Source organism: Loxodonta africana, chromosome 16 (assembly GCF_030014295.1).
Source record: "Loxodonta africana isolate mLoxAfr1 chromosome 16, mLoxAfr1.hap2, whole genome shotgun sequence".
Taxonomy (NCBI): domain Eukaryota; kingdom Metazoa; phylum Chordata; class Mammalia; order Proboscidea; family Elephantidae; genus Loxodonta; species Loxodonta africana.
In genome coordinates, this window is record NC_087357.1 from 33,352,039 (window position 1) to 33,376,521 (window position 24,483).

Genomic DNA, 24,483 nt, shown 5'->3' on the forward strand with positions numbered 1-24,483 from the left:
ACTGAGGCTCATATATCACACACACACACACACACACACACACACACACACACACAGGTACATCATTGTAAGAATTAAAAATATGTTGCAGTACAAACCAATCCACTCATGCCATTATCTCATGGCAATTTCTCCAAGGTCTCTGTCCTCATTAGGGAGCAATGGGGAGCATAACACAGATGCCCCAAGCTGAAGGGAAAGAAGACAGCAAGAGGTACAGAGAGAGAGAAGGCTGGCCTTTGAGTAACACCTCACTCCACCAGTAGTCTGAATTCTATTGGTGAGTATGGGCTGAATGTGACTATAAAGTCTGGTAGAGCCCTCTGTGCATAAAAACATATGTACTTTTCACTGGCCCTCAAGGTACCAAGTTCCCAGATTTCCCCTCCCCCACAACAACCTTATCCTCCTGCCAAAAAAAAAAAAGTAAATGAGCAAGTGAATCAGAAGGTTCAACGTTCTTGACCTGCCCACTAATTCCTTTAGCCATGGGCCTAGATCCTAGTCCTTGACCTAACCCCTCTTCATGATTAAGGAAGAACAAAAGCATTTTCCCTTCAGTAAACGGGTTCATGCTTATGTTGGCAAAACTCAGGCTCTGGCATGATCCAGAATCTTGGAGAGCCTACAGTAGTCAGAGACAACCTTAGATGAGAATGGCAAATTCTGGCAACTGACTGACCAACTAGGCCTCCCAGAGGCCTCAGGAATCATCCGCAAGGAATTTATTTAATGGATACTTATAAGGCACTTGGGGCCCTGGTGGCACAGTGGCTAAGAGCTCAGCTGCTAAACAAAAGGTTGCCTGCTCCTTGGAAACCCTATGGGGCAGTTCTACTCAGTCCTATAGGATTGATAGGAGTCGGAACCAACTCGATGACAATGGGTTGTTTTGGGGAAGGTATAAGGCACTTGCTGGATACCTGGCACTATATACCTTTACAAGTGTATCCTTTTCCTATTGCTGCTATTACAAAAACCCAGTCAAACAAAAACTGCTATTACAAGTTATCACAAATTTAGTGGCTTAAAACAATACAAATTCGTCTTATAGTTCCGGTGTTGAGAAGTCCAAAATAGCTTGAAAGGGCTGATTCTTCTGGAGGCTCTGGGGAGAATTCATTTCCTTGCCTTTTCCAGCTTCTAGAGGCTGCTTGCCTTTCTTGACTCACGGCCCTATCATTCCCATCTCTTCTTCTGTCTTCACGGCTCCTGGCTCCTTTTCTGTCTCCCTCTTCAGATGACCCTTATGATTACATTGGGTCCACCCAGATATACCAGAATAATCTCCTCAGTTTAAAATCCTTAATTACAGAGTCCCTTTTGCTGCATAAGGTAACATCTTCACAGGTTTCAGAAATTAGGACATGGACATCTTTGGAGGCCAAAATTCTGCCTACCACTAGTATTAATTTACCTAATCCTATAAAGTAGGTACGATTTTCATCCCCATTTTGTAGTTGGCAAGGCTAAAACAGCTAGAGATTAAGCAATTTGTTCAAGGTCACACATTTTAGCACACGGCAAAGCCAAAATTAAATCCCCAAGCAGCCTTGTCTCAGAGTCTGTGTTTTAAACCACCACAGGACACTACAGGTATTTTGGGGCCTGATAGAAACAGATGCTCATGTCTGCAGTACCTGCAGACACACACACACTCTACATATACAGATATATCATACACACATTGTCTACATATCTTTCATACACATATAACACAAAGGCATATGTGTTCTGCTCACATACGTATGCACTACTGCACATGAATATAAACAAAACGCGTGGACACACACATTCACAAACATCATCCCTGCTCACGTACACTCACACCGTACATGTGTACGCATGCCCTGAACACACACACACATTCGTGTACATATCCCATACACAGTTTGTGAATAAATACATATTCTGCATACACAGCACACATATTGTACTTTCTATACTATTTGCACACACAAATATCCTGTGTTCACAACTGCATACATGTCTTGTGATACATGCACCTTGTACACATGTGCATAAAAAAAAACTTGTTGCCATCGAGTTGATTCCGACTCATAGTGGCCCTATAAGACAGAGTAGAACTGCCCCATATGGTTTCCAAGGAGCACCTGGTGGATTGGAACTGCTGACCTTTTGGTTAGCAGCCCTAGTGCTTAACAACTGTGCCACCAGGGTTTCCCACACGCACATCGTATCATGAAAACATACATCCTCTCTAAAAACATACCTCACACAAAGATACATAATGTGCCTGCAGTGACATACATATTCTGTACTTGAATACACCATACACTTGGCAAATACATGTGCTCTCTAGATATACATCCTACCCATGTATATATTCTGTGCATTCACATATACTCCCTACATACAAACTCTTTGTGAATAGGCTTGGCATCCATATGTATTATAAACACACATCCTGCTTCCTGAAATGCTGTGCCCTGCATACCCTATCTACACAGACATTTACATACCATGCATATGTTCTCAGTTACTATGCACATACGCTGAGTCTCTGTGTACAACACATTCTGTGAACACACACACGCGAGCACACACACATAAAACATCCCACCCTGAATACATTCGAATACAGGTGTTGTGCTGTTGTTGAGTGCCATGGAGTGGATACTGACTCATAGTGGCCCCATGTGATGGAGGAGAACTATCACATAGGGTTTTCTTGGCTGTGATCTTTACAGAAGCAGATTGCCAGGTCTCTTTCCCACAGAACAGCTGGGTAGGTTTGAACTGTCAACCTTTCGGTTACCAGCTGAGTGCTTAATCGTTGCACCATTCAAATACACATGAAATTCTTTATTAATGCATTCTATACGCATATCTTGCAATCCAGAAATGTATATCCTATTCGGCAGGACTAAATCCACGCTGAATTCTCTGCTTTAATCTGTCTCTTACAGAAAAATAACCTTACAAATGTACAGCCCTATCCGAGGTTTTGAGGCCCTTCCTCGGGCATTCCTCAATATTAGACGGGGATCGCCCCCATTCTCCTGAGCAGGAAGCTGAGGCTGGCGAAGGCGGGACTCACCCAGGGCTGCCCCGCCCCTCGTGCCCCTCCCGCCCCGCTCCCGCTTGCCACCACCCAGCTGTGATCAGCCCCAGGCTCGTATCCCTCAGCCCCAATAGAAAAGTAGTTCCAATACCATGTTTGTTAACTAGGTTATCTAGGCTGTGGAAGATTTTAATGTTGAATTTTATAGCTTTACCACGCTCTGCCGTCCTTGTGAATATTGTAATATTGCATTTTTTACAAGTTACTCTTCTGTTAATGTTCCAGCTAGTAACTTTTATAATCCTCCTCAATGAAATTTTTTTGTATTCTTCCGCACCGTTAACCCCAATGGCGGCGCCTCGGCCCCTGGCAGGAGGCAGATACGAGATGAATTCCTCTTTAATCAGAAATAATAATAATAAAAACACACACGCGGCTCCGCTGCCTCTCACTTGGCTTCCCTCACCGCTGCTGCCGCCTCTCAGGGCCGCCTATGGGCCCTGTGGCCTAGGCCCTGGGCGGCTTCTGACAGAATGCGGCGGTGGCCTAGGCTGGACCCAGGCGCCGGACCTGGACCTGCGGAGCCAGAGTTTCAGACTCTTACCCCTCGGCAGTCTCCCTCCCCGACGCTCCCACTCCCGAACCCGCATCTCACCCGGCCAGAAAGCGCCTGGCCTGGTGCACTCCCCGTATTTTTAGTTTCCACTGCACCCTCCCTCTCTTCTGTCCCTCTTTTTGCTGGTGTCTGTCTGGGCCTCTTCTCTGTCTCTGCCACTGTTTCTTGCTCTATATCTGCTTCTGTCCCTCAGGCTCTCTTCAGTCATCTCTGTCTCTTGTCTTTTCTGTCCCTGCCTCTGTTGTATATTCCAATTGCCTTTCTAGGTTTCCTCTCTGGCATTTCTCTTTTCTGTCTCTTTATCATTGGCATCTCCAGTCTCCACATCCTTCTCTGGTTTTTTCTTTCTCAGCATACCCGAAGCCATTTGGGTAGGGAGCCCCATGGTGGGCGCTGGTTAGTAAAATGGGGTTTTGGACCAGGTTGGAATTGGGCTGGGAATGAGGGTACTTTTGGAGACACTAGGGGAGGGGAGTGTCAGGGAGGGTTATGATTTCTGTGGCCATGCAAAGGGAGGGGGTTGGGGCTGGGGCTGGGGAGTCTCTAAGAGTTGGTAGTGAAGGCTAAGTCAGAGGGGCCTAGCTCCTGGGGCTTGAGGAGAGAAGGCACCTGGCCAAAGCGGCTCAGTATCAGACACACTTGTGCTCTGGGATCCCTTTCTATCCAATGGGATAGACCCACCATGACGGTAGGGGGAAAAATGGGCTGCTTGCTCCCTGACGGATGAGGGCTGCAGCTTGGGAGACTTTATGATGGAGGGGGATTTGGGATGAAGGGTGTTTTCACAGATAGTGGCACAAGAAAATGGCATCCAAGACTACAGCAAACCACACTCATTCTGTCGCCGAATATTTATTAAGTGCATACTACAGGTCAGGCCCTCTCCTAGATCCAAGGGGATACAATGATGAATAAAAACACAGTCCTTGACCTCATGGAACTTATGGTCTAGTGGAAATGACACAGGATAATCAAATAACCACACAACTATATCTTTAAAAACTGGGATCACTGCTGTTCTTGCTATCACTGGGATTTCTGAGCTGGGGAAGAGTATATCCCTGGAGCTTTGAGGAATCCTTTGGAGGCTGGGAGAAGCAAATTGGACCCAAGGCCTGATAAGGCTCCAGGGTCACATGCCAGGGCTTCTCTTCCTCCTCATGCTCAAGCTCCCAGAAGTGGAAGGGATGTCTGCCCATACTTTACAGAAGGAAGAACCAACTCCCCAAATGAGGTGAGATCCTATAGGCTGGTCTTTAAGACTTCTGCCAGCAGATTTCCCTAGGGACTTCCAGATCTGGCCACTTCGAGACTTTCTCCCTCTTCACGCAGAGGGGTTGGCAGCCCCACACATGAGGAGAGAGGTGCCCAACATCTGGAAAACGGAGCCCTAGTGCAGCCCAACACCTGGAGCACTAATCGCTGGAGCCAGGAGCTGGGCCGGCCCTGGGGTCCGGGAAGGGGGTGGAAGAGTTCTGCCAGCGGGGCACTTCTATCACTGCGTTCCTCCGCCCCCCAACCTGGACTCCGCCTGAGAGCAATACTGAGTGGCCACCCCCCACCCCTCCGCCAGTCTTCAGCAGTGCCCCTGGGAGGACCCCCGCCAGCAGAGCCCTAGGTCAGCCAGGAAAGAGTTAATGGCCCTGTCCCCCACCTCCAACCGGGCCAGGGGCTTGCAGGTGAGAGGGATATAGTTGAATGAAGACCAGGGGAGTGCAGAGGAACAGGGACCCTGGGAGGCGACGGGGGTTTGGGGGTGGGGAAGGGAGAGACAAGGGGGCGGGCGCCCGGCGCGCCTGTGCGGAGCGCGGAAGCTGCGAGCACCCGCGACAGTAAAACATCTGTAATGTGCCATTCGCCGCTGCTCGCTGATTGCTCATGGATTAAAGATTAAAATCTCGGCTTTAGCAGATGGGGAGAGAGAGGAAACTCTTACGAGCACGGTTTGCATCTGCATTTCATTCTGCTCTGTTCCCTGCGCCACGCCTGGTGGCTCCCACCCTACCCCGCTCCTGGCTCCCCCTGCACCGTCGGGTGGCCATACCTCGCGGGCCACCGCACAGCTTCTCACGCTCCCCGCCACCCCGATCCTGGACTCCTAGCCCCTTGGTCTCGGTCTCCTCTCGGGCCCCCGCCTGTGACCCGGCGCTGGTCACTACCCCGCTCCTCCCCAGTCTCAAGGCAGGACATGAGGAACCTCCGCAGAAAACGGGGCTGCTCCATTCCTCGGGCGGGGGCGCTGCTCACATGCCCACGGTGCTAAGCTGGCTGCACGGGCCCCCCGCCCCCCACCCCCGGCGAGACCCGGGGAGAGGGCTGGGGCTCAGAAGGAGAATCCAGTGATGCTGCTTCTGGCCATTGGGTTTGGCAAGAAGTAATTGTGCCTGGGCCAGGTAGACTCACCTCGGTGGGTGTGCCCCCTCTGTGTTTTTCAGACTGAGCTGCTTGGAGGTAGGGAGTGAGATTGTAGGAGGGACCGGGTCAGAGAGACTCCAGAAGCTCCTAGGGTGGGGAGGGGGCTCCCGAAACAGGGTCTATCCTGGGTTTTGGAAAATCCCTGTGAATTAGTCTGGTCCTGGCCCACTGAGGAGTTGAAATGGGTGGGCTCAGGCAGCTAGGGCAGCTCCCCGCACCTCCCACCTCACCCCAGGATGTGTCCCTGGCTTCAAAATTTGTTGGGAAGGGAAATCCAGGCAGAGGGAACTAGAGACAAAAGGCTGTCAGAGAGACAGAAGGGTGTTAGGGAAACAGAAAAAGGAACAAAAAGCTGTAGAGTAGCCTGGCAGATGCAAGCACCTGCATCTGGTGGCGGGGAGGGCTCTGAGGTGGGGGGAAAGGCTAGGAAGATGGTGGGAGGAGGGCCCTGCCTGGGTTCTCAGGTCCCAACTGGGAGGAGGAGGTTGGTTCAGGGTGAGCAGAAGAAAAGCTGAAGAAGGATGAACGAGAGGAGGGTCGGTGTGGCAGATGTAATTAATTACTGCATATTAAAATGTTTGTTTACAGAGATGAACAGCGGCCGGAGGTCTGATAGTAATTAATTCACAGCATTTCCCAGCCCTCTTTGAGCCTGAGCCCCTCTGGGGGGCCTGAGGGTGGTGCAGCCTGGGCTGGGTGAAGTGATGGCTAGATCCTGCCCTCCTCTCACCAGGGATTGGAGCCCAGATTGCTGGTGCTGGTGGGAGCCACAGACATCGCCTACTGAAGCTCCACTGTACCACACACACCTGGGGAAACTGAGGCCAGAGAGGATTTGTGATTAGTGATTTGGTCAGTGGTGGAGCCAAGACTGTAGTCTCTGTTTCTTTGCCCCTGGAAAGATGTCCAAAGCCAAAGGAACACTGAGGAGACAGAGATCCTGAGGCAGAGATAATAGGCAGGGACCATAGAGGAGTAGGGCTGAAGAAAGGGCTTGGGAAGAAAAGGAGGGAGACCTAGGGCCCTTCATAGAGCAGGGATCAGAGGCCCCCTCACTCTAGAGAGGCAGTGTGAGGCAGCAGGGTTATCAGAAAGCACATCCACCACCACCACCACACCACCCTGGGCTATGAGGTGGGAGGCAGAAGCAGTTGGCATCCTGGGCCTTTGAATCTGGCAGCTGGTCAGTTCTGCCACCCACAGCCTTGTGACCTTGGGGAAATAATGTTTTCTGAGCTTCGATTCCTTTATATAATGAACACCTGCCTCTGTAGGGTAATTGGAGGAATGCATTGGTTGTTAGTACTTTCATGAAGAAAACAGAGGAGGTGGCACTACCCTCCCCACTGCTCCCACCTCCTCTTCACTCGCATACTCAACAGCAAAGATATAAGACATTCACAAAAACCCTTCCGCTTATTTATTCACTCATCAAGGAGTCAGCAGAGGGACTGCTAGGCCATGTGAGGGGGTGGGGGGATGCAAGACGATGAGGTGATCCTCTGTGTGCTCCTGTTTAGTAGGAGTTCACAGGATTCGCACCCATGGAGAAAGAATCCATGGTAAAGGCACAAAAGGCATGTCACCCAGGTGAGGGGTCCCGTTGAGGCCTAGGAGTCCCAGGAGGAGCTAGGCCTTGGGCTGGCAGCATCTGGAGGGGAGGCTTCCTGGAGGAGCTGAGCCTGGGGCTAGGCCACAAAGGATGGATAGTTTCGGGGTAGGAGTGGAGGAAGAGGAAGGCTCTGTGGTGGAGGTGGGCAGGGCCAACAGTGCCTAAGTGGGAGGCAGGGGAAGCCTGTCCCACAGGCAGCCCAGGGAGCCCCTAAGGATCCTGCATAAACCTTTTTTGGGCAGTGGGGCTGAGTAAGGGGATCCCTCATTTTTTCCCTCAGGCCCTGTTCCCTCCTCACTTGGAAATGAACATCCCCTCTCCCCCAGCTAAATCTAGGGCTGAGGACAGGTGGGAACACAGGCAAATGTTCCCTTGTACCTCAAGATCAAGAAGTGGGGTATGGAAGAGAAAACTAGAGGCCAACTATTTGAGGCCCGTAGCAAGGAGGAAGTTGGGGTGAGGTGAGCAGAAAAAAAGCTAAAGGATGAATGAGGGCATTTGAGGTGAAAGGGACCTTCTTTCATCCCTGAAGAGTCTAGGCTGGAGGAAGGATGAGAATAAGAGGCAAGGACTATGTATTTGTCCAGGAATGTAAGGGACGGGGTGAGTGTGTGAGACAAGAGGGCCACAGCGCTCGCTGGAGCATAGGCTGAGATGAGTGTGTTCTTGGTCAGCGTGACTAAAGGATGTGAGTACATTTGTGTGAATACGTGCATGAGTGTGTGTAGATGTGTGCCAGCATGCTGGCATGCCCCTGAGTGTCTCTGAGTGTCCACATGTGAGGAAATGCTGAGAAACTACTTTTGCACATCTAGGCCTTTCCCCTATGGTGGGCTGGTGCCCTCCCCACACATCCTTAGTCTCTGCAGGTAAAGTGGGGGGAGGGGCAGGGCCCCTGCCAGTGAGAGGTCACTTCACAACCTAGTCTAACACCCCAGGGTGCACTAGCCTCACTTCCAGTGGGCTGGATCCTCAGTGCCAGGGCCTGGATTCCTCAGACAGCGCTTATGCCCTGGCTTGGCTTTTTTTACCTCTGGGAAGAAAAAAATGACAGAAACCCAGGAGGTACAGCTAAACAAAAAGAAGAGAGGAAAGCCCATCGGTCACCTCATACCCAGGGAAAGCCACTCTGCGCGTTGATGTATTTCTTTCCAGTCTTTTTTCAAAGCGAACACGATGAATGTTTAACAGAAACGGGTCGTACACTGCACTCTGCTCCCTTGCCTTTGTTGTCGACTCCGGGTGCCTTGCCGGGTGCCTCAACTCTACCCATCCTTTGTAGCCCAGCACCGGGCCTGGCTCCTCTAGGAAGCCTCTCCTCCTAGCGTCCCTCTCTTCTCCACTCCCTCTCACCCCAGCTCCGAGGCTGCAGCGGGGAGAACCCCCTTCCCCTTCCTCTTCCCAACCGAGGGCCCACTGGAAGCTTGGGGACAGCTTGTGGGTTGGGCCGCGAGGCGCCGGGGCCACCGGGCAGACCGGAGAGGACGCGGCGTGGGGAGGAGTCGCGGGAGGGCCAGGAAGGAAGCGGAGGCGGAGCGGAGCTGTCGCTTCCCATCAGGCGGAGGATTGTTCCCAACACACGCAGGCCCCGCGGCGTTTCTGTGTCAGAGAGTTTTGCCGGCGCCGTGACCCATGCGAGGAGGGTCGGGCTGCGAGCGGGGATCGGCCAAGAGTGACCAGCGCGGCCGGCCGCATCATAACCACCTGGCCGGGTCACTGCTTCCCTCTCCTGCCGGGAGCCCACGGAGCGGGGGAGGGGCGTCCGGGGGTGGGGAAGGGCGGGCTTCCCCTACTCTCACCGCGTCCCCCCTCCTTGGAGAAGGTCGAAGTGGGAGAATCATATCCCACATAAAGTGAGGACACTGGGGCAACCAGAAGTAACCACCAGGAGCCTCAGTTTCTCCCCTTTGGAATTAGGGGGAGTGCTCCTCTGTGGTCCTGAGCTGAAGCTGCCCTGTTCCCTGAGGGATGCAGAGAAGTGGATGAAATCACTGGCTGGAGAATACAATGCCTGAGGGTGGGTTAGCCCCCACAAAGAGTCATGGGCAGGCCTACCCAGTCAGGGTAGCTGACCCAGAGCTAGACCTACCCAAATATGACAAGAACCTGGACTCTCAACGGAGTGAAGCCAGGCACCTGGAAGTCTGGGTGTGTATTGTCTACGCAAATAAAATGACAATGGACTGTGGGTGGCTGGGTTTCTAGAGTAAGGACAGAAGGTGGAGGAGGGGATGCAGAGGGAGGAGCAGACTCCTGACCTCTCCCCCCCTCCCCCCCCCAGTCCCCTGGTCCCATCTGAAGTGGGCCGAGTCCCATCTTCAGCACTTAATGATTTTGACAGGCCCCACCCGTGAGTCATCGGGGCCTTTGTGTCTGCCAGACCAATGGCCCCTCTCCTGGGCCTACCCATCAGTCACCCAGAGCTCCAGCTGTTCCCAGCCTTTGGAGCAACCTCCACCGTCACCACTACAAATTGGCTCTCAACAGCCGCTCAGAGACCCCTTCTCTGCCATTGTCTCAGGACAAATGGCCCTTCCCCAGCACACTGCCCCACTGGCCCAGCCCAGGCTGCCTGCTGCTTCTGGGAAGGGGAGGGGACAGCCCACTGACCTATTCCAGGAAGGCCTCCTCCTTCTCTAATCCCAATAACCTGGCTATGCTGAGCCACCAGGCAGTATACCCTGCCTGGTTCTGGCCTCAACACACTTGTGTCCTTCCCTCAGCCAGATCTGGGCTCCATGAGACCCTGAAGGGAATCTCCTCTTTTCAGTTTCCCTCATAGCGCCAAGGGCTGAAGAAGTCTCACTATGTACTTGTTGACTGGAGCTGAAGTGAGGGGTAAAAGAAAAGGAAGGGAAGGATTGGTGGAAATGGCATGGGAACCAAGAGCCAGGTTTCCCAGGAGCCGCCATGGCCAAGCACAGAGCCAAGACAATTACATGCCTAGTTTTGCTGATTGCATTAAAATCATTAGAATGAGAGATCTGAAAATCATACATTAAGGGGTAGAATTAGAAAGGGCTTTCGAGACTGGCATAGGGGTCCCCTAAGTGAATCTGATACAATTAGCTGAAATTGTGTTACCCAAACAGACACTTTCCCATACTGTCTCAGCGCCCTCCTCACCACACCCCCCCCCCGATTCCTCCTTTTTCCCTTTTCTCCGACTTGCCCAATTTCTGCCCAAACTCTTTCTCCTCACTCCATCTCTTTAGTTTGCTTCCTCTCCCACACTCCTCTTGGGCACTGGCCTGCCTGGGTTGTATTGATGTGTAGGCCTGGGAGGATACAGTAGGTGGGGTCTTTGGCTTTGAGGATGGAAGACCAACAGACTCAGACATCTCCCATGATACCTGCCCTTAGCCACAATGCCCATTCTCACACCTGTCCCAGTGTCCGTGCCAGACAGCAGAAGAGTTAAAATGGCCTGGTTTAGGGTGGGGAGCGGGTGGGCCTGTCTGCTCCAGTCTGTGTGAGAGGGGAGCTGAAGGTCAGCATTTGGATGAGATTGTGAGTCTGTGGCTGCCTTTGTGAAGCTATGCTTTGTGTGTGTGTGTACATGAGGAGAGTGCTTGGATGAGTGTGTGCCTCCCTGCTGAGCCTTCATCCTGTTGGTAGCTGGTCTTCCCCTCACGGACACAGACCAGTGTTCTGGGGGAAGAGAACAGAGTCCCCTGTCTTCTGGTCTCAGGGAGCACTAGGCTAGGGGCCTGGGTCCCACTGGGGTGAGGCTCAGGCCTGGTTGGAGGGGGCTGCCCTGGGAATCTGCTGTAGCCCTGGTGAATGGGCCTATCTGGCTACAGGAATGGTGGAGAAAGAATGGGGCGTGAGTGGGGGTGAAAATGGAATTGCCAGCCCAGAATGAATGTATGGTGGAGTTTCTCTTTTGTAACCGGGAATAATTAAGATAGATGTGCGGATGGATTAGCTGTCCTGCAAGGTCAGGAGCGCATTGCTGGATCACTCTATTATTTCACTGCGCCACAGCTACTCGACTAACGCCGTTTTCATGATATTTTGAACATCCGTACAGAAAAAAAACCAAGTGAGTGCACGAGAGATACAAATGGATCGTTTGGTGGAGAAATCCGTCTTCGTCACCGCCGCCAGGCTGGGATTAATGCGATTGAAGGCTCCTCCAGGCTCCGCCAGGGAGACGGGCGCGGGAAAGCAAGAGAAATTGGTTTGCACCCCTGGGAGTACGATTGATGGGCCGGGCTGCCAGGCCGGGCTGCCAGGCCGGGCTGGGCCACCGAGTCTAAGGCTGGGCTGGGGGCAGGGAGAAACCGTGGCCTGGGTGGGGCCCTGCCCTGCAGGAGGGGCCTAGACTGGGCGGCACCTGCAGGCACTTGCTTTAGAGACTGGAGAGAGGGAATTGGGAGAGCCACCCTGGCCCCCAAAGCTCTGGGGATGTGAAGACCTGAAAGATCTCAGGCGCCGCTGCCCCAGGTAGGCCTAGAGTCTTTGGGAAAAAAACAGGAATAGAGGGACCTGTTTCCCCAGTGACAGCCCTCTCTCATGAGTGGCCAGGAGGAGGCTGCTAATATCCCCCAAGAGGCAGAATCTGGGCAAGGGAGATGTCAGAGTGGATATTTACTGAGCCCCCACCAGGTGCTAGGTACTGTGCCAGGTGTGATGAACAAGATATGGTCCCTGTCCTCATGGAGTTTGCAGTCTAGCTGGGAAGGCAAACATTGCCAAAGTGTGATAGGGAAGCCTATAGTGAGGGAACAGGACCTAGACTAAGAGGTCAGGGAGGTCTTCCTTCAAGAGTGACACTGAAGCTGAGACTTGAAGGATAGATAGGTGGGAGCTACCAAGATACAAAAGGGAGAAGAGTGGTATTTTGCAGGCAGAGGAGACAGACTGAAGATGTAGAAGATAGGGGCTGATGGAGAACTCTTTCCTTGACTGATGGAGAAACAGAATCCACCCTCAGAGAGGTCAAGACCTGTCCAATGATCCACAGCCCGCCAACGTGGAGCTAGAGCTAGAATGCAAGTCCTTAGCCTCCAGGGCATTGCAGAGTCCTCTAAGTCTGATGAAAGAGGCAAGGTCTTCAGTCTCTGAAGATGAGAGATGTAGGGCCATCACTGTGAAGCCCCAGTCTGAAAAGGGAAGCAAGGCACACCCACGTACCCAGTGGGGACACACATACATTCACATACATGGACTAAAGATGGGCCCAGTGGGACAATTGGAGAAAGCATGAAAACATTTGTTTTTGCTTTTTTACTTATTAAATTTATGACATGTGATAAAAATGTGGAAACCCTGGTGGCATAGTGGTTAACTGCTACGGCTGCTAACCAAAGTTCGGCAGCTCGAATCCACCAGGGGCTCCTTGGAAGCTCTATGGGGCAGTTCTACTCTGTCCTATAGGGTCACTATGAGTTGGAATCAACTCGACGGCAATGGGTTTGGTTGTTTGGTAAAAATGTAAATATTATACTTGGGCATATAGTGAAAATTAAGTCCCCCCTCATTCATTAAGTCCCGAAATTCCCTTTCCTAGAACCAACCACTGGTGTCTTATTTTTTGGAGAGGGGCATCATTGTGGAAATATTCTCTACACTCAGAAATGATAGCAAATTATACACATTGTTCGGCATCTTGTTCTTTCACTTAACAAAATATCTTAGAAATTATTCCAGAGGGATACACCAAGATCTCCTGTGTTCTTTTTAACAACAGTGTAATATTCTCTAGTGAGGATGTACTGTTATTTATGGGCATTTAGGTTGTTACCAGTCTTCTGCTACTGCAAAAAATGTCAAAGTGACTGTCCTTGAAGTAGAATTGCTGGGTTAAAAGGAATGTATAAGAGGGATTTTTGGCTTTGGGTTTAAAGGGAGAGAGAGCAGTAATGTGACAGGAGTTAGAGGAAATGGAGAGGGTAAAGGGGCCAGGATGATAGAGGGCCATAGCAGAGAGGCAGGGAGCTCCAAATCAGGGAGATTGGAGACTTGGGTCTCCATCTCAGCTCCATTCTTTACTATTTCTGTGACCTTGGGCAACTTTTGAGCTTATCTGAGCCCTTTATTTTTTTGTAAAATAGGGAGAACAATATAAACCTCATTAATTTAGTGAGGTTTAAAAAAATCTTTATACAATGGGGAAATAGATGAAAATACTCTTCAAGCAGCAATTATCTCTGGCTAGTGGTATTTTTTTTTTATGGTGGGTTTTAGTGGTATTCGAAGTGTTTTTATTTTTTCTTTTATATTTTCTGCATTATTTGTGTTATCCAGCATTTCTCCAATGTGCATGCATTGGTTTTATAATCAGAAAAAAAATAATGGGTAGTGTTAGTGGTTATCGCTCTCACTGCTACCTGAGAGGTTGATGGTTTGAGTTCACTCAGAGGTGCCTTGGAAGAAAGGCCTGGTGATCTACTTCTGAAAACCAGCCATTAAAAACCCTATGGGGAAAAAAAAAAAAAACCCTATGGCGCACAGTTCTGTTCTGACTCCTATGGGGTCACCATTAGTAGGAATCGACTTCACAACAACTGGTTTGGTTTTTTGGTTTGAATTTTTAGATGCTGTTTGTGGGACAGGAATAGGGATAGAAGCGACTGCAGGCTCGAATATTTGGGCAAGAGTATTTGGAAGAAACTGCCAAGGGTGGGTTGGATATGCAGGAAAATAGGGTTAGCAAGAGGGCATATCAGGTGGAGGAACAAGAGTGAGCAAATGCATGGAGACAAGAAAACATCTTTGGGCTTACTGGCCTGACAGAAACTGGAGAAACCCCGAGAGTATGGCCCTTGGACACCCTTTTAGCCCAGTAGTGAAATCACTCCCGAGGTTCACCTCTTCAGCCAAAGATTGGACAGGCCCATAAAACAAAATGAGACTAAAGGGGCACAACAGTCCAGGGGCAAGGGCTAGAGGGCAGGAGGGGACAGGAAACCCATGGTGGAGAAGGGAGAGTGTTGACATGTCATGGGATTGTTAACCAGTGTCATAAAACAATATGTGTACTAACTGTTTAATGAGAAACTAGTTTGTTCTGTAAACCGTCATCTAAAGTACAATGAAAAAAAAGAAAACGCCTTTGGGAAAAGCAGTCCAGTTTAGCTGAAGCAGAGTCCTTGTAATCATTTCATTCGTTCGTTCATTTAACAGGCATTTATTGAGCACAGGTTCTGGGTCAGGCGCTGTGCTCTGCCCTGGGCATATGATAGTTGTGGAAACAGAAACAGCCCCAGCCTTCATGGGACTTATGGCAATTAAATAAGTATCCAAAGAAGTATGAGAAGGCCTATGACTGGCTCTTATGAGAAGGTCTGTAAAGGAACAGTCTGGGTCCTCAGAAAGTCTCTAATAGGGGGAGTTCGACCTAGTTACGGAGGTCAGTGAAGGCTTACTGGAGGAATTCCCCATTGAATTAAACAAAGGCTGGAAGGACGAATAGGAGACATTAACCAGGCAAAGAGGGAAGGGAAGGGAAGGGTGCTCCAGGTAGAGGGAACAGCAAGGTGGAAGGCGCAGTGGCAGGAGGAAGCCTGGTGAGTATGTGAGATGAGTGCCAGGAATATGGGAACAGGGCTGGAGATGTTGGCAGGCCGGGCTTTCCAGGTATCTCAGGCTGTGGTAAGAATTTTGAATTTGATCTTGAGAGCAATGGGGTGCCATAATCAGGCATGGGTTTTTAGCAGACTCTGCTGGCTGCAGAGGGTAGAAGCATGTGGATCAGTAAGGAGATCCCTGGGAATAGAAGATGATAATATAGATGATGGGAGTGGCGGTGGAGATGGAGGGAAAAGGATGGAATTAACAGAAGTCGAGTGGGAGAAAAGGCTGGAGAGATGTGTATGTGTGTGTGTTTGTCGGGGGGGATGGCCCATGGGGAGGGTCTGTAAGGTCAGTTTGAAGAATATAAGCAAGTAGCTCCCTGGAGACATTAATAGTGATACACCAACCACCACTATTCACTGAGTGGAGTACTCACCTATACCAGGCTATGCATAACTATTTTTCTGCACACATATCTCATTTAATTCCTGCAACTCTCCTGTAAGGATGGTACTACTACTCCCAATTTATAGATTAAGCAACCTGATCTGGGTCACATGCTACTAAGAGGTGGAGCTGGGCTTCACACCCTGCATTCTGGCTCCAGAGTGTAACCACCAAGCTACACTGGTACAGAAGCTTTTTGATCAGGAGAGGGGTGTGGTCAAGCCTGTGACTCAGGAAAATTAATCTGGTGGCAGTGAGCAGGATGGATGGGTTTGGACAGAGAGGCCCAGGGTGAATATTTCAACTGGGCAGAAATAAAGTCAGGGGTCCTGAACCATGGTGGGGCCAAAGGAATGCGAAGGGTATGAGGGCCACGGAGAATAGAGAGAATTTAAGATATGTATTTGTTCTGTAGTGGTTAAAAGCTACTGCTGCTAAACAAAAGGTCGGCAGTTCGAATCCACCAGGCTCTCCTTGAAATTCCTACAGGGCAGTTCTACTCTGTCCTGTAGGGTGGGAATTGACTCAACAGCAACAAGTTTTATTAGTTTTCTATTGCTGCTGTAACAGTTGACCACAAAGTTAGTGGCTTAAAGCAACACTCGTTTATTTTCTCACAGTTCTGTAGGTCAGAAGTCTGGCTGGGCTTGGCTAGTTTCTCTGCATATTCCCACAAGGCTGAAATCAAGATGGCAGCTGGGCCTGGCTCTGATCTCGAGGCTGTGGGGGAAGAATCTGCTTCTACTCTCACTCTTGTTGACAGAATGAAGTTTCATGCCAGTTGTAGGACCGAGGTCCCTGTTTCCTTGCTGGCTGTCTGCTGGGGCTCACTCTCAGTTCCTAAAACCACACTCTCTGGTTCTTACTCCTGCTCTATCTTCAAAGCCAGCAACAGCTCATTATTTTTGTACTTTAAATATCTGACTTCCCCTTCTGCCACCATCCAGAGAAAGCTCTTTGCTTTTAAAGAATTCATGTGATTAAGTAAGGCCCACCTGAATAATCACCAGGAATAACACTTGGGGGCAAGAGTCATGGCGCCATCTTAATGGCATACCATAGGACCACCTGCAGGTGAGTGTCCTGGAAAGCTGGGTGAGGAGGGATATATGTGGGGGCGGGGGGCCAGGACAAGATGGCTCTGAGGTTTGGAAACTGAGTAATTAGGAGCATAGTAGTGATACCACGAACTCAGGAGAAAGCTGGTTTGGGAGGCTGGAAAAGATAATGAGGTGGCATCTAGGGGGATGCATAAAAAGGAGGTAGAAATTATGAGCTCCCTCTCAGGACAGTGACATTGCATTCTTTTTTACATTTTTACTGAGATATACCACACACATAGTAAAGAATGCTAATCCTAATCCTACAGCTCAATGACCTTCTACATATGCATACATCTATGTCACCACAAGTCAGGAAAAATTTCCAGCTCCCATGAAGTTCCCCATGCCATTTCTCAGTCATTTTCTCCCCACAGCTAACCACTATTATGACATCGATCACCATAGATCAGTTTTGCCTGTACTTGAGTCTCATATACACAGAATCATACAGTCTGCACTCTCATCAGACAATTCATTGAGTGCCTGCTGTGTGCCAGGCGTGTGCCAGGCTCTGGGGATGCGGCAGTGTGACAAGAGAGACAAGGTCCCGGCTCTCATGGAACTAAAGTTCTGCCCGGAGGGAAGAGATCAATCCTCTTGGAGGCAATATGGCCAAGTGGGAGTGTGGACAAAGAAGAGAAGGGGTGAAGATGCAACCGTGAGAAATGCACAGATGGGGGGCTGGGAGGCAGGGTGGTCAGAGGAGTGAGAAGAGAAGCCAGAGCGTGCAGCAGCTTTTTGCCAAGGGAAGGGCGCTTCAAGAGGGAAGAAAGGATCAAGAGCAGCATGTGCTGCTGAGAGGTTAATCAACACATATTTATGGAGCGCCTGCTTCACACAAGGCTAGGTGCAGAGTGGAATACAGAGCGGCATAAAACTCCTGGTAATAATGATCTCTAACATGTCCACAGAGATAAGAGCCGACCCTGGGGGGGAGGGGGACATCATAAAATTCAAATATGATCGTGTCATTGCCCTGCTTAAAACTCTCCTGTGGCTTCCTTTTGCCACTGATTTTAAGATCAAAACCTCACCATGGTCTCCTAGGCCCTCATGGTCTGGCCACTGCGGGCCTCTGAAGCCTTATCCCTCACTTGTCTCCCTGTTGATGTAGCTCTCCAGGCATTCTGACCTCCCCCCCACCCCCCCCGCTCTCTCCTGCCCCAGGGCCTTTGCACATTCATTTCTTCTGCCGAAAACACTTTTCTTCTCCTTCCACCCCTGAAAAGACCTAGTTCACTCTACTCACCATTATTTATATCTCAGCTTTATGGTCACGTCCTCAGAGAAGCCTTCTCTGGTTTTCCAACTTCGAAGTCCCTATGTTTTGCATTTCCACAGCTTGCTGTATGGAACTGTCTTTCCTAACACTTACTATGCTGTGTAATTATATAACCATGTGATTACTGCATTCATGTCTATCTCTGTCTGTATCGTAGACCCCTATGAAAGGAGGGACCTGAGCTGCTTACGACTGTCTGTGTTTCCCCGGCACCCAGCTCAGTGCTGGGCCCATAGTGGGGGCTGGAGCAGTGCTTGCTGAATGAATGGGCTTGTGGGTTTGGAGTCAGAAAGACTGTCATTGAGCCTTGGCTATGTGACCTTGGATAAGTGGCTTTCTTCTCTTCTTTGTGACTCAGTTTCGTCATCCATAAAATGAAGGGATAGATTCTCTAAGGGCCTGTCCAGCCTGATGTCCTCCAATCCAATGACTCACACCCATAAAAATGTCACCGGGCTGCCTGCCAGCACATTCACACTGATATTAGTAAGTGCTGAGTAAGAAGGTGGGCAACAGCAAGCACTGTAGAGCCAGTCAGAGCAGTGTGATCTGGGGTGTCCAGAGAAGCCTTCTTGGAAGAGGTGGGTAGGGATGAATGAAGGAGATGGAGAGAAGAGATTTTCAAGAACCTGAGAAGCCCAGAAGATGGAATGTACCAAATGTGATAGGGAATAAGGAGACTGGCCTGGCTGGAGCCAGTAGGAAGTCTCTGGCTCTCTTTAAATAGGACAGGCCCTGTGTATTAGTTTCCTATTGCTGCTCTGACAAATTACCACTAACTTTGTGACTTAAAGCCAAAAAAACCAAACCCACTGCTGTCGAGTCGATTCCAACTCATAGTGAACCTATAGGACAGAGAAGAACTGCTCCATAGAGTTTCCAAGGAGCACCCGGCGGATTTGAACTACTGACCTCTTGGATAGCAATCGTAGCACTTAACCACTATGCCACCAGGGTTTCCTTCGTGACTTAAATGACATAAATTTATTATCTTATAGTTTTAGAGATCAGAAGTCCAGAATCAGTCTCACTGAGCTGAAGTCAAGGTGTCAGCAGGGCTGGTTCCTTCTGGGGACTCTAGGGAAGGGTCTGTTTCCTTGCCTTTTCCAACTTCTGAAGGCTGTCCTCAGTCCTTGGCTCATGGCCCCACCTCATATTGCCTTTTCTCCCTCTGCTCCCATCAACACTTTTTTCTCTGACCCTCTTGCCTCCCTTTTATAGGGACCTTCTGTTTACACTGGGCCCGACTGGATAATCCAGGGCAATCTGTCCCTCTCAAGATCTTTAACTTAATCACATCTGAAAAGTCCCTTTTACCATGTAAGGTTGCGTATTCATAGATTCCAGGGATTAGGATGTGGACATCTTTGAGGGAACATTATTCAGCCTACCATACCATGGTATATCTTAGTGGTTAGTCATGTGCCTCAGCCCAAGCCTTGGATTTGCCACACTTTAGTAGCCTAATCCTAGACAAGTTATTTACCCTATGCCTCAGTTTTCTCATTTGTAAAATGAGGAACTAGCAGTACACTCCTTGTTTGTTTTGCTTATCTGTTGCTGTATAACAAAACGTTAGATCCTAGTGGTTAAAAACAACAATGCATTATTATTTGCCATGATTCTGTAGGTTGACTAGGTTCAGCCGGACGGTTCTGCCGTACGCAGTGCTGTCTGTGTTCACGCATGCAGCTGCATTCATCTGGGAACTCAGCTGAGGCTGGGATGTCCATGATGGCCTCACTCACATGTCTACCAGTTGATACTGGCTGTTGGCTGGAAAGACTTGTTTCTCCTCCAGGTAGCCTGTAGGGCCTCTCTCCCTCCAGGGCCTCTCCAGCAGGACATGATAGCTGGTTTCAAAGGAGGTGAATATGAAAGCTGCAAGGCCTCTTAAGCCCTGAGCCCAGAAATCACAAAGTGTACTTCGCCACGTTCTATTGGTCAAACAAATTACATGGCCAGGCCAGATTCCAAGGGAGGGGAAATAGACTCTACCTCTTGTGGCAAAGTCATATTGCACAGGTCCTGTAGAATCAAAGGGATAGTTCCAGCAATCTTTGGGAAAAAATCTGCTACAATAGTTGTGAGGATTTGATAAATTAAAACATGTAAAAAGACTTAGGACAATGCCTGGCCCACAGTAAATGCTCAATATTTTTAAAAATGCAGGCTCTAGCAGCCTAGATTCAAAGTCCAGCTTCACTGCTTATGGCTTTGTGATCTTTGGCAAATTACTTAATCACCCCAAACCTTGGGGTTAAATGAGATTAGTAATAAAACATACTTTGGGGGTTGTTGCAAGAGTGAAATGCAATAATATATTGTAAACTCTTAATCCAGGGCCTAGCATATAGTACTCAATAAGCTTTTGATATTACCAAAGTTCTGCCAGGCACAGTGCCAGGCACTTTCTCATATATTCTTTTATTTAAGCCTACTGTCAACCCTGTATGGTGATATATATGAGGAAACAGTGTCCCAAAGCAGTTAAGTAACTTGGGAAAGGAAGTAGCATTTTGGGGACTAGGACCCAGGTCTGTGTGTGGCTTCTTCCACTTTACTAATGGTTTCAAAACTTTTCTTAAATAGTGAATCCACCTTTTAAAACAAACCCAGTATGTAAAATTGAGAAAGATAATATTTTATTAGTATAATTATGAAGTCTCAAAATTTAACTTTTTACTTATTAGGAAAAATATGTCAGTTACCACGTTTGTCATGATGATAACTTCTAATGTTTTCAAACTCAGTTCATAGTGTATCTATGAACCTATATCCTTTTATTAAGGTTTCAAAGAGTTATGTCTTTATACAAAAAGTCACATGAAAACTCTGCAAACCCTCTAAATACCTCTAAGGAATTTTCAGGTTCCATGGATCCCAGGTTGCCCCCCCCCCCCCATTAGAAGATGTCCTTCCATATGGGTAGAAGTGAATGAAAGATCTGAGCAATGGGGGTCCTGGATAAGGAGCCTTGAGTCTCTTTTGGTAAGCAGTGGGGTACCATTTAACATCTTTTAAATTTAATTTAATGTCTTTTAAATCCATTATTCATTGAATTTTTTAGCTTTTGAGATCAAGAAGAACAAAGGCAGAGAAAAATAGTAATACAACCAATATTTATTAAATACTTACTGTGTGCCATGAACTACTATACCTTTTCCTTATCTTACCTCATTCGATTAACTCAAAGCTACAAGTTAGGTACTGTTGTCATTCCCATTTGACAGATGATGAAACTGAAGCTCAGGCCTAATAAGTAACTACGAACAAACCTGTAGGTAGTAGTTGAAGCTTTTTTTTTTTTATGAGGAGATAATTGGTGATCTGGTGAGTGGGGACAGATGGGTGAGGGTGGAAATAGGTGGTGGAAGGTGGTGATAACAAATGTATATCAGGAATTGGAGATGTTTGACAGTGAGGGGAAGGGAAAAATAGGATACTGGATCCAGAGAGTGGGGCATGGAGGGAAGACTGTCATGGAGGAGAGGAAGAGCTAAGGGAGAGGGCAAGACTGGGCATGCTGGGGGAAGAGAGGAGCATGTTCTTGAGTGTGCTGAAGCACGTGCTGAAGGAGCATGTACTTGGAGGATTGCCTCTCTCTGTGTCCCAGCTTCTCCTGGATCCCTGCGGGCATTGGCAGCAAGGGGGCATAGGTGGCTGTGATTCCTCTTGGGCCAGACCTCCTTGAGGAATGGCCCTTGGCAATCCCAGACTTGGTACATCACCCTTGCTGGGCAGTAACCAATGTAGGGCAGTTTCTACTTCCCCTTCACACAATCTTTCCTTCAAGCAAATTGAACTGCTCCCCTTTTCCCGATCATACCTGGCGCTACAGTGTAGAGGAAAGAGCATGGATTTCAAGGCAACCTGTTCCAGGTTCTAGCCAGGCTCTGCCACTTACTAGCTGTGTGATCTTAGGCAAGGTATTTAACCTCTCTGAACTTCAATTTTTCTTTTACATGCATGGCAGTTTTTCTTTTATTTGCGTGGTGATAATGACACCTGTCTCTAAGGATGATGAGAAGGGTTAATGAGAATATGGATGAAAGCTTCCAGTATGTGCCTGGCAGAGTAGATGCTCCTTAAGTACTGGCTTCCTCCTTCTCTGGATCTCTGCCTATCATCATGCCCACCTCCAATAGCACTTCTTCCACGAATCCTTTCCCTGACCCTGCCAGCTTGCCAAGATCTTCCCCTCTGGCACACCAGAGCGCTGGCATTACCCATAGGGAGCTTAGGACGCTTTATCTGCCTTATAGAACGGGTATTTGTGTTCAGGTTTAGCAGGCATGCAATAAATATTTACAGAAGGAAACAAAGAATGTTTTAGCTTGAACTTTGACAGAAAGCAAAGAAACAGTTTTGTATCCCTGTTCTTTGTAGGATCTGGAAGGTCTTCCCAGTAGCTGGAGGATTTGACAGTAGCAATTAATTGACTTTTGGTGGGAGCAGGCAGACCAATGAGGCCCTTGACTAACTGAGAGGGCATGCTGGTATCAGTGAAACTTTGGAGTCTGAAGGGGTCAATGATAACTTTGGCTGGATTGAGGGTTCAGGAAAAAAAAAGGAAAGGTTCAGGAAGGCTCCATTAATTGGGATGGGGCACCGTGGGGGAATCAGGGTGCTCTGTTCCCCCTAGAATGAACCAGAGAGTTTGATGCTGAGTTGAGTCAGAGTTGAGAGCAGACTGGGATCTAGTTAAAACTGGAATTGGGGATGACACTATTACCCTTCTATGGGGGCACCTTCTGCATCTCAGCTGGAGCTAAAGGCAGTGCTCTCTTGGTCTCTCTGGGGTGGGGCTGGGGGCTGAAGTACCTGGTGACAATGGAGAAAGAGGGAGGGGGCTAGTGTGGCTGATTCTTGGAGAAGTAGCATCTGGTTTCCCCACCTCTCCTCTACCCTCTCCTGCCACATTCTCCTGGACCACCCAGACCATCACCCACTGCAGCCCAAATTCTCCAGGCCTCTCTCATCTTAGGAAGGCATCTCTATTTGCTCTCAGCATCTCTATAGGTCTTCTCTTCTATCGCACCCCAACATTTCAAGACTGACAACCAGGAGACCTAACTGGTACTTTCCTATTTCTTAACCCCTTTTGCAAGGGAAAGTTTGTTTTCTAATCTTTGATGCTGGTTACCTCAATGGAGATAAAGAGCAGGAGAATGTTTTCCCTGGCTCTATTAACAAGACAAATTAAATAGTAAACCATGTGTATAACCAAGGTGTCATTTTTTACCCATCCTTGAGTAAGTCCAGTCAGGAACTCTTCCTAACAACAAGCAGGCCAAAAGACATTTCAAGTCAACCTGGGCTGGGGGGCCAAATGTAGGTGCATCACAACAATGACAATGTTTTCCCAAGATTTTTCTGTTTTATTGACAATTCAAACACATTATTTCAGGTGACCTTCATAATAATCCCATGATGTAGGCAGGCTTAATTATCCACATTTGACAGATGGAAAACTGAGGCTCAAAGAGGTGAAATCCCTTGCCAGGATCCAGGAGCCAATAGGTGACAAAACAGGGATTCAAATCCAAGCCCTCACTCTGAAACCTAAGTGCTTTCAGGGAGAACTGCAGGGGCTTTTGGAGCGTGGAGGCTGTGCAGTGGGGAGCTTGGGGCAGACTTGATGGAGGGAGTGGCCTCTCCTGGCAGATAGGAATTCTTCTGATGGGAAAGAGTGAATGGGCACCCCACTAAGAAGGAGCAGAGGGCTTCTTTGAGAGTCTTAAGCTTGTTGGGTCCTTTCTGTAAGCTGTGAACTCAGCAGCTTAGAGTTGCCCCCAAAGGGTCCTTCTGCCCTTATTGTCAGCATCCTAGGCTGGGACACCAGGGAAGTCTCTTAGACCCTCAAGTCTCCTCTGGAGCCCAGGTTCCCCAGCGGTACCATAGGCTGACCCCTCTGGCTTTTTGAGCCAAAGGTATTATCAACATCCCCAAGCACCTCCTGCCCCCTGGTCTGTACCCCGAACCCATACCCTGAGAACCTAAGAAAAAACATCAGCTATCCGTCCAAGTCTCCTCCCAGCAGGTCAGCGCTCCCCCTGCCATGGACAGGCTCCTGCAATGATGGACCGCTGGCCCCAACGCACATATTATTATGAAATGGGTTTATTACACTCTCAATCTCTCACTAATGTGCCACTGCTTAATCCCTTTATCCAATTCTCAGTCTCTCAGCCTCGGCCACAGCTCTTTCCACCCAGGACGAGGACTGAATGGTTTACTGGATGATTTCTGACTTGGGGGGACTAGGGTGGGGGCTGTTTAGAGGAGGGGAAGGAGAGGGAGCCATGCAGGCCCTGTGAGAAGCAATCCAAGGGGGCCTCTAATGTGGAGGCTTCCTGAGGCCCAGGTTCATCACTGGAGCCCCTTCTGTCTGTCTGTCCATTTCACTTCTCATCTTCTCTGTCTCTGATGGACATTTGCCGGCTGCCTCACTCCATCTCT